Source organism: Diceros bicornis, unplaced genomic scaffold (assembly GCF_020826845.1).
Source record: "Diceros bicornis minor isolate mBicDic1 unplaced genomic scaffold, mDicBic1.mat.cur scaffold_267_ctg1, whole genome shotgun sequence".
In the NCBI taxonomy this organism is placed as follows: Eukaryota; Metazoa; Chordata; class Mammalia; order Perissodactyla; family Rhinocerotidae; genus Diceros; species Diceros bicornis.
In genome coordinates, this window is record NW_026691143.1 from 445,194 (window position 1) to 455,525 (window position 10,332).

Below are 10,332 nucleotides of genomic sequence, written 5' to 3' on the forward strand. Positions count from 1 at the left end.
CGTTTGTTTGGGCTTTTATTCTCCTTTATTGTCTTTCTTACTTCTTTCTTTTTAAACAAAAACAAAACACAGGAGAGTGGTATTTGGAAGCAAAGGGTGCAAGGCACCTGGTGTTCTTTTAGGAAACGCGGTTGCTGTGGGAATGTCCTCCTGGTGTGCCTGTGTGAGCTGCGGGACGAGGGGCCCTTCAGCAGAAACATGGACTGCCTTCTGGCCTGCTATTCTTTTAGACTAAGGAGTATGCGTGCTTTTCATTCTCCACAATGTCTAGCTTTTATTACTCCTCCAACATCACCACTAGTGTAAAAACAAAAAACTTTTTTAAAAGACACAACCAAAAATCCTGAAGGTACAGGTTCTCTTGGGGGAACAACATTTAGTTCACACATATTCTGTTACTCCCCCAGAGGTGATTTGATTAATGAAGGGTGTTTTGGCAAATGCACTGTGTTTGACTAATAAAAGTAGGCTTTGTATGGGGGTGCTATTACCCGGTATAAATAGGCGTCGCTCATGAGGATGTAGGGGAAGGGACGGCAGGTGAGGAGGGAACTCCTGCACATGTACGCACGGGCGGTTCACGCAGCGTGACTTGAAATCGTACAAGGGCTATGCTCCTCTTCGGAGGATGTTTACATTGAAGACTCCACTAGTTTTATAATATGTCACAATTCCGTAGGCTCAGTGACTCAGTATGATTGACTTCGGGAGAAGGTAGGAGACAGAAGTGGAGAGATCCCGGCGTGCGGTGGGGTAACGATTTTCTCAGCTACCGCGGTGGCTAGTCACTGGATGCCCACCAGCTGAGAAGCAGCCTTTATTCCCCCACCCCTTTTATTGTTTAATCTGGAAAATGCAGCAGTGGACATTTTCTCTCCCGTGAGATGACACTGTTCTACCCTTTCTAAAAAGGCTGACGATACCAATTGAAAGCCCTCCTTTCCTCTTCTTGGCTACATTCAAATGCAATTGACCAGAAATGGTTTCCACTAGATTAGAAATGTAACAAAAAAATTTTAAGCATTTGCCAGGGTATTAAGAGAGAGAGTTATAGTCAGCTCTTTGACAAAAGTCTCACAATCTTCTCTAGGGAAAAAAAAAAGTTGTTTAGTAACTGTACAGACCGTTTACTGAGGAAATAAACCACTGGGAGAACGTGGTTAAATTATGGGACTTTAGGTAGTTGGTTGACTACTCATTGTTAATTGCGCCAAAAAAAAAAAGTCCACTGAGATGATCTTCTGCCACCTCCCCCTCCTCAGGGGACGCCTTGGGTGGCATTCAGCTCTGAGAACAAGCCCCAGTTCCTCTTTTTCAGTTATTCACATCTGTAATGTTGTTTAGGTAGGGCAGGAGCACAAGAACTGTCTACTAGCTTAGGGTCCTAAATTTGGATTTTGTTTGGAAACAGACAAGTGGAAGATACTGCAGAAAAGTATTTTCAAAATAATTTTTTTTTAATTCCCTGTTTGGGTTTAAAAGACACTGGTCCGTTCCTTTCCCAGAGCAAGATGGTATCGCTCACCGTTCTCTCCAGACTGCGAAGAAACAGATGAGGTTTTAAATGTGGTGAAGACCATCTTCCAGCTAATACCAGAGTTTCCCACTTTATATTTTAAAATATTGAACCTGATTCTTTGGTGGGTAAATTCTGCCAGAAAGAATTTAGCAGTGTATTCAGAATTATATAATTATTTTATGAGTTTCTGTAGCTTGTTATGATGTTTCATTGCTTATTATTAGTTGTGCAATAATGGTTATAGCCTATTTCTAAAATAATTTAAATGCAATTCCCCTGTTTTATTGTCCAAAAGATAATTATTTATCTTGCTTTAATAGTGTTGTTAGGAATTATTTTGTTACTATGTACTGGTGAGTTATGCCCATTTTATTATTTATTTAGAAAAAGAGTATGTTTGTAATGACTTATTTGGTAGCAGTATATTTTGCTGCAAGAAATAAAGAGGATATGGTAAAAGGTTTTTTTGCTGGACAATTTATAACTTTTTCTAATTGGGAAAAAAATACTATTCATCCTTTAAAAGTAACTCTTTCTTTGCATTTTGTGGTATTGATCATATACAAAGGAGAAGACTTCTTTGAGATAACATAGCCTAAAATAATATTTCCCCTTCTCTTGGAAATTTTATTTTTAATTAAAAATAAAAGGTGATATGAAATGAGAGGAGACATTAGGAAGAGAGTAGCAGAGGAAGGAATTATTAGTAATAAGTTTCCGTTTTTAAAGTTCTGCCTGGTCTTTAAGATGTAAAGACCACGAAAGGGTACATTTTAGAACTTTTCTTCATCAGAGCAAATATAGGGGGAAATCCTTGGAATAAAAACTACAAATACATGTTTGAAGAGCAAGTGAGTATGTGTAGCAAATAATTAACTAAACTTACTAAATTCTTAGATCGCTCCCCAAAAGGCCTTTTCCCCCGGTAGAGACAGAGACCTCGGGCTGGGATGTTTTGCGTACATGCGCGTCCGCCTGTGGATGAGCAACTGCCCAGCTCCCCTTGCTCCGGCCAAAGGAGCAGAGACTCTGGAAGGCCACGGCAGACGGCCCAGGTGTCTGCAGCAGCTGCTGTGTGGTGTCTTTTAAGTTCATGGTGATGCTTTTCCTTGTTTTAAAAATTGTTTTCATTCAGTCAGTCCCAATGTATTAAATACTACTAAAGTCAGTACTTTAAACAGCAGAATTGTACATCCTTCATGTTTGTTAATAGCAATTTATGACTGTTAAAATACCTCATTGGATTCCTAAATTTAAAAACATTAGCCCAGTCAATAGTCAACTACATAAAGAATCCATGCCTTTTTGAGGGAAGCGATAAATTAACAAACATAAAAACCAATTTTAAATGAGTTTTAACTCTAACCTCACCAAACCAAAGGCACAGATGTGTGTACGGTGTACCCGTTGAATGTATATCCCAAGAAAAATTGGCACCAAGGAGCAGGAAAATGTCAAAGCTCTCATGGCAGCATAAGTCAGGATTTTGTAGGTTAGTGTTTTTCATCCATGGCCACTGCTCCCTTGTCGAGTGTCCCACAAGGACACGCAGGAACGTGCACGTTCCTCTTGTTAGCATAGCAGAACGTCAGGAGACCCCAGGGTCTCTGTGCCGAAAGTTGGAGGGTGACCGTGGGCCTCCATTCGTCCATCTGTAAAATGAAAGGACGACCGGGACCGTGTTCTGAACTCCCCTCCACTCTAACAGCCCAAAGGCGCAAAACATGGCGCCTCATCCTTCCGCTGTACAAACTCGGAAGCTGTGTTCCCAAACATTGCCTTTTTGTAGAGATTTCTCCTGTATTAGTGAGCTATCTACTGAGTGTAAACCAGTGCATTTAAAATACTGTCTCGAGCAGGCTCACCTCTAGAAACAAATGCATTTGGAATTGCAATTGTTTTCAAAAATTACACAAAAACACCAATTCGAGCTGAGACAGAGGAGCCTCCCCATGAGTGTGCCCTGCTTGGTGGACGCCCTGGAGAACAGCCCTAAAAGAAGTCATCGCTTGCCCCAAAGACCAGAGAGTGGGTTGAAAAAAGAGCAAAGGAGTGTATGCCCCGGCTGGCTTGAATTCGAGTGTCCTCTGCAGTGTTGCGCTATCTTCAGGTTCAAAGGTTTCTTGAAAAGGAGCCCATTGTGTCCCTGTGTGGGCCGTCCATCACTTGGCCAATCAATGGTTGTGAACCAAGTTAGTTGAGACAAAATGTGTCAAAAAGGTTGTTTAAGATCCTGGGATTTTGTAATAGCACAGAACTCAAAACTCTTCACCATTCTTTTATTTCCTTCTCCCCAGCTGATAAAACTCTGAGGGGTTGTGGCTTATTTTGTTTTCGTTTCTTTGGCTTAGTGCAATTTTCTTGTAACTTTACTTGTACCTATATTTTCTGTTTACAAGTTCTTTTAAAGGGGAGGGATAGGGTTCTAAGATCTCGTTGTTTACTGTAGATCAAAAAATTTCTTTTCATGTTGTAGAAAAGCATGGGTTATGCGTTTGATGAAAAAGGCACTGTATTATTTACCAAAGGGGTATTGTTGTCGCATTTGTTTATAAATGCATTATTTTGGTACTGTAAATTTGGACATAATTTCTGAGTTTATTACTACTGGCATTTTCTTTTCCCTTTTTTTTTTTAAACTGTAAGTGCGCGATGCAGGTGCACAGGTCCCAGACCAAACCAGACCACCAGCATGTTCTCGTCCAAACTTCAGGGATGGCGCACGCTGCTGTGGGCGCCTCAGTTCCTCCACCGTTGGTTTGTTTGTTTTCAATTCCAGCATCCTGCTTTGTTTTGCTTTCCAAGCAAGATCTGTTGAGATTCCCCGTTGCATTCTAACGAGCTCACCCTTGTTTGCCTCTCTTATGCATTTGGTGTATCAGATTGTGCAGGAGGTATTCTAGAAGGCATCAATGGTTTGCATTCAAAATGGTGTGGTTTGTCCAAATTATTTTGTCTTTATTATTGAGATGGATTAATCTCCTTATGTTTTTTTTTCTTGATGATTTGAAGTTGTAAGAGTTGTCCAGCTATTGCTTAATAAAATTTTGCAAATCAAAAAAAATCAATTACTGGTGTGCAGAATTCAGATGTGGATCTTGAGTCCTGTGAGAAGAAATGACCTTGCTCTGTTGGCATGGCCCATCCTCCACTTGCCCCTTCAATCCCTGGGTTACTGCCAGCTCCGTGAGTTACTGCTGACGGTTACTGGACACCCTGAGATCCTTATCATCATTGCTCTTTTCGAGAGGTCAGAGGCTGTGCTGTTGTCTTGACAAGTTGGTTTGAGTTTGTGTTTGTTTTTTCGTGTTTTATTAAAGGGGGCCCATTCAGGATGCATCTATCACAGTACCTACAAGACCAGAGGTGCTAAATACACTGACACCTTCTTTGTTACTTTGTAGGAAAGTTAATAAAACCAGGTTTTGAGCAATTCCACTATAAGTGCTAATAGAACTGTTCATTGTTGTTATTACTAGCGAGTCTTAGGGCACCTCCTTGCCCTGCCCTAGAGTTCCCTGACCATGGGAGGGGGGCAGGGACAGGGGTCATAGGAGGCTCATCTGTAAACACGGTAGTTACATGCACATGTGCAGAACTGCCCTTTTGGTTTTTTCAGAGATAAAAATAAACGTGATCACTCAGGCTTTAGAGACAGAAGAACCAAAAACCACTGTTGGCTCTACCAAATTCTAATTGTGCATTGTTTTAAAATAATCATAGGACTATAAATCTGTGCTTTAAATAGCAGTAGCCATACAAAGCTAACTGACCTGAATTTTGTATAAGAATCAAAATATGTCTTATTTTGTTATGAAAGTTTGTGAACTTCAAGTTAACATTCATTGTATCTTCATCACTTAAACCAGGTAGCAAGGAGACGTTGTCGAACAAAAATGCCTTCTCTCCCTCCCCCCAAAAATACAAGAGACCCCAACCGGAGCAGCCAGGCCGTACCTGGGTCTGTGCCGCGGAAGAGTGTGTAGGAGTGCCGTCTCCACCAGCCCCACAGTCAGATTCGGGGCCTTTCGGTGTGAGCTGGCGTCTCCAGAAGTGAGTTATTTATTTATTTATTTATTTATTATTTATTTATTATTTTGTGAGGAAGATCAGCCCTGAGCTAACATCTGTGCTAATCTTCCTCTTTTTGCTGAGGAAGACCAGCTGTGAGCTAACATCTATTGCCAATCCTCCTCCTTTTTTCCTTCCCCAAAGCCCCAGTAGATAGTTGTTATGTCATAGTTGCACATCCTTCTTTTTTTTTTTTTTTTAATTTTTTGTTTATTGCAGTAACATTGGTTTATAACATTGTAAAAATTTCAGTGCTGGGTATTTATCCAAAGAACTTGAAAACACCAATTTGTAAAGGTACATGCACCCATGTGTTCATTGCAGCGTTATTCACAATAGCCAAGACTTGGATGCACATCCTTCTAGTTGCTGTATGTGGGACGCGGCCTCAGCATGGCCGGAGAAGCGGTGCGTCGGTGCGCGCCTGAGATCCGAACCTGCGCTGTCAGTACCCGAGCGCACACCCAACCGCTAAGCCATGGGGCCGGCCCAGAAGTGATTTATTTTCAAAGCCCTGCTAAGAAAACTTAGCAAATCCTTTTCCTTCTACAAACTTATTTTGAAAAGGAAGCTTTCTATTTTTATTCTAGCACTGAGTATTCTTTTCCTGGTGGTGGTAAGAGAATCTGGAATCCATTTAGCTCTCATACGTTAGCCCCAAAACTCATTGTAGAAGAGAAATAACTGCCCCATGGAGATTGCATTACCATGCTCCAGGAATGCACAGCTGAACCTCCAAACCTCATTATCAAGTGGATACCTTTTGCCTTTCCTTTCAGAAGAAAATTGAAGCACTGAGAGGTTGAAATGATTTCTGGATTCCACAGCAGACACCGATGCTGAAATAGAACCCAAGATTTCTGGGTCCCATTAATGAATAGACCTCGTTTATCCCCAGCTTCTCACTCTGCTGCTTTGTAATGATTTGCCTGCAATGAGCTCTGAGCTACTTACACTTAGTCATCTCTCGAAAAAAGAGGCATTACAGGAGGGCCACCCTGGCGGGCAGCAGGTGAGCTCATCCGAGACAGCTGAGAGGGAGTGCTCCTTCTCGACTTGTCAGAAGATGGCATATGTGGCTCACAGGCTACATTACTCACCGGGCGTCACAAAGGAGCAAGTGTGGTGTGGACTTGTGTCTCTGCGTATCTTAGAAACAGTTGCTCCATGTGCCAAAGGATGTGAAGCCATCCATCTGAAGAACAGGCTCATTTCTTAAATCTGCTTAAAGTTCTTGTTAGAATGATAGCTCCAGATAACAGAAGGTGCACCAGCATGGACCCCAGTGGGAAGCTGGGTGTCAGGTGTGCAAAATTGTCATACCTCATCCCTTCTGCTCTCCTTTTGCTCTACACGTCACCTCTCTCTACAGGGAATGGGTTCCCCATGCTTCAGATGACGTTAAAGCCACCTCTCTTGACGCTTCTCTCGAACGGGGATGGGAGCCTTCAATGCAGTTTCAAGACTTGATCCTTGAATCCTTGTATTGAGGCAAAGTAAACATTCTTTGGGAAACTATAAAACTATAGGAGTGAAATTATGAGTTTATCTTAAGGAGAAATTGGTCTGAGGGATTTATGACACTTCGGCCACCTCTCAGCACTGTCCAAATACCTTGCAAAGCATTTTCCTCTCTGCCGGTTGAAACGTCTGTCCTCTTCCCAAGTTGGTGTCATCAGAAATCCAGAGCTCCAGTTTGCCATAGAGCGCTTGCCCTCTTCCAGACACTTTCTGAGCCCAGTGATGAGGCAGCATTTGCACTGCATCCACAGTCATGGCTCCCTCACGCCCTCCCCAAAGATGGCGAGCTTGGCGGATAGAGGCTGGCCACGTGGCAGCGTCTCAAACTGCTGATCCAGTTGCCTTCTCAGTCACAGCAGCCGGTCTCCCATCGTCAGCTGCAGGGTCTAGAGAACCCGAGCTTACTCTTCCCACTCTTCAAAGTAGAAAAAATGGCCAGCCCTGACACCGTTCCCCGGGTGTGCAGGAGAAGTCTCTTTTCCATTTGGCCTGCAGCTCATGCAAATAGTCTGTGGTTTCTCCTTTCTCATGAACGAACTCCCCAGGTGTGGCCTTGTGGGCCTTCTCTGAACTACCTATCGAAATCCTGCACTTTCACGCAGTGCTGGGTGCAATCCCTGTTACTAAAGGGAGGAATCCTTGAATCCTTAAATCCCTGTTCTTCTGATGTCTGGTGTCATGGAAACCTGGGCTTTGCCAGTGTTATATTTTCTTTCTCTCCCTGGAAAAAGGCGAGCAACCCAGACCCCACAGTACTTGAGAAGCAAACATGTAGTGGACTCCTACTGTAAGGAGAAGGATCGTCCTCCAGTAATTCCCTTCTTTCTGTGCTTGAGCCCCACGGATCCTCTGCGGCCCGCTTCCTGCTGTCCTCAGTACCTGTGCTGACTGCAGGAGGCCCTTATGTCCTGGGGTTACGGTTTCTCACCAGGGCTCCCGTCTGACTCCTTTGTTTTAAATCCTGAGAAGAGACATTCCTCTGACAGGAAGAGGCTGTCTCGATTCATTCCGTTGGAATACCTGCCCCAGCCGAGGCTTCGTGTCCAGCAGTGGAAGGAAGTCTCTTCAGTACCACACAGTTCATCTGATGACCCTGGATCCCAGGCCAGTTGGAACGGGAAGTTGCTCTAAAAGGCGCAGAGCATTCCATCTACTGAACTCTCAGGATCTCTGTCCTTTCTTGGCCAGGTTGAGTTAGCCTCCCTCTCCAGCCTTTCTGTTCCCATTGGCTACACACCAGTGGGTCTCACCTTCACTTCCAGGGCCTCCCTCCCATGGGGTCAGCTGATCAACATTCTCTTTTCCAGCACCCACACTTCCTGGCAGGTGCTGAACTCCTGGGAGGCTGAGAGAGAGTGGGTGTGACAAACTTTTGAGGGGATCAGCCAGTTTCTCCACAAACAGCTCCCAGAAAGAGCGATGTCCCCAGGAAACCCTCAGACTAGACCATACCAGCCTCTGGAGAACGTCACATTCCAAAGACCTACTCGGTTCCTGGCGTGTAACTCACTGGGTGGGTTCCGCCCACTGGGAGCCAGATGCGGTGAAGGTGGACCTCCTCCTCTGTTCCCGGTGAGATCCCGTGGCAGCTCTGCCCTCCACGCAGATTCTGACAGCGGCACAGGGCGCTGGTTCTGCTAACCCAGCCTGTCTCGCTTCTTAATGTTGTGTTTTCATGATGTGCGTCTCTCGAGATTGTGCTTGAAAAACCTGATTTCTCTTCCTGCAATAAAGAACTGGTACACTTGTATTCGAAAACATAACATTTTCAAAAACCAGCCAGATCTGAGTGCATCTGTACCAGAGACTCTTATATGGAGACTGGTGCCTTTTTCCCCCTCAGTACACCACAGAGACATAGCTAAAAATAATTTAATTCGCTAAGGTCTTGTCCCCTCTAAATGGCACCACACAACAATGTATGGCTTATGTGTAGTGTTCAAAATAAAGCAAAGGTGGAAATGACACCAACAACCCAGCCCCATAATAACAGCAAGTTCTGCAAACCCCAGTGGGAAGGTATGCCCTCCTGCTGTCATAAATCCCTCTTCACAAACCCTCTGTGGGCAGGATTGGTCCCAGTTTAGAGAAGGGAAAATCTAATGTAGAAAATTTTCAGGGGTTTGCTCAAAGCCAGGAAGTGCTGGAACAAATCTCGGAGCAGCCCAACCACAGCTCCTCTTTGACAAGGGCTCCTGGAAGCTTCCTAAATGACAGAACAAGCAGCGAGTCCCTGGTGAGTGGAAACCTGCCCTGCCCAGACCAGAGCCCAGGGTGAGGCCACAAGCTGTCCTGGACGTTGGCTTTCAGCCTCCTGTGAGGGGTATGCGGCTGCAAAGACACGAGTTCGTCTCATCCAGACCCCTGACCTGGACATCTCAGAAGTGAAAAGAAACTCAGTGAGTCAAGAATTAAGAGAAGAGAGGCCACTCTCCAGGGCAGCTGACTTTTTATCTGAGAGCCTGAGCTGCGCACAAGAAAGACCTGCCTGGAGAAGGGGGCCGGGGAGACGGGGCAGGGAGATCAGACAGAGTGGTTGAAAAGGGCTCTGGTCAAAGAGAAGAACTGGAGAGGACAGTATCCCCAGAATTTTCCACACCAGCCACCCTCCTCAGGGAAGGAAAGAGTGGGTCTTCAAACCTCCCACATGCGCAAAGAGCTGCATGAGACAGAAGAGACTGAGGCCTGACCCAAACTTGCCTGCACAGAGCTCTCCTTTAGGCTGCGTTATGCTGTGAAATGTTCCAGACTCCCTCCCCTCTTCTCACAGAAGCACTCAAGTGCTCTGCCAGGGGCCTGGGCTCCTAAATGCTTCGGCCTCCATCTGCCGTGTGCCTGGCCGTCCCCACGGGAGGCGCTTGTGCTGTGCATCTTTGGAGCTCCAAGGTCACAGGTAAGGGATGGGGGCAAATCAGCAGGATTTGGGCATTCATACCAGGCATTTTTCTTGGAAGCAGTGTAGATTTTATAAAAAACCTCTGAAGTATGTGTCTCCTTGAGAAGCATAATGCTATACACACTTAATCTACCTATGTGCACCATTGGAAGACAGAGTTATAACTGAGACCAGACTGAATGGAAAACCATTGGGAGGCTGGGTGGGTCACAGGCATTCTCTTTCCACGAGTAATGACAAAACCAATAACTGTGTGGAGAGGACTCTAGATCCTCTCCACCTGGTTGGGCAAGTCACTGGCCAGGGGATCATGGAGAGGCAGCCT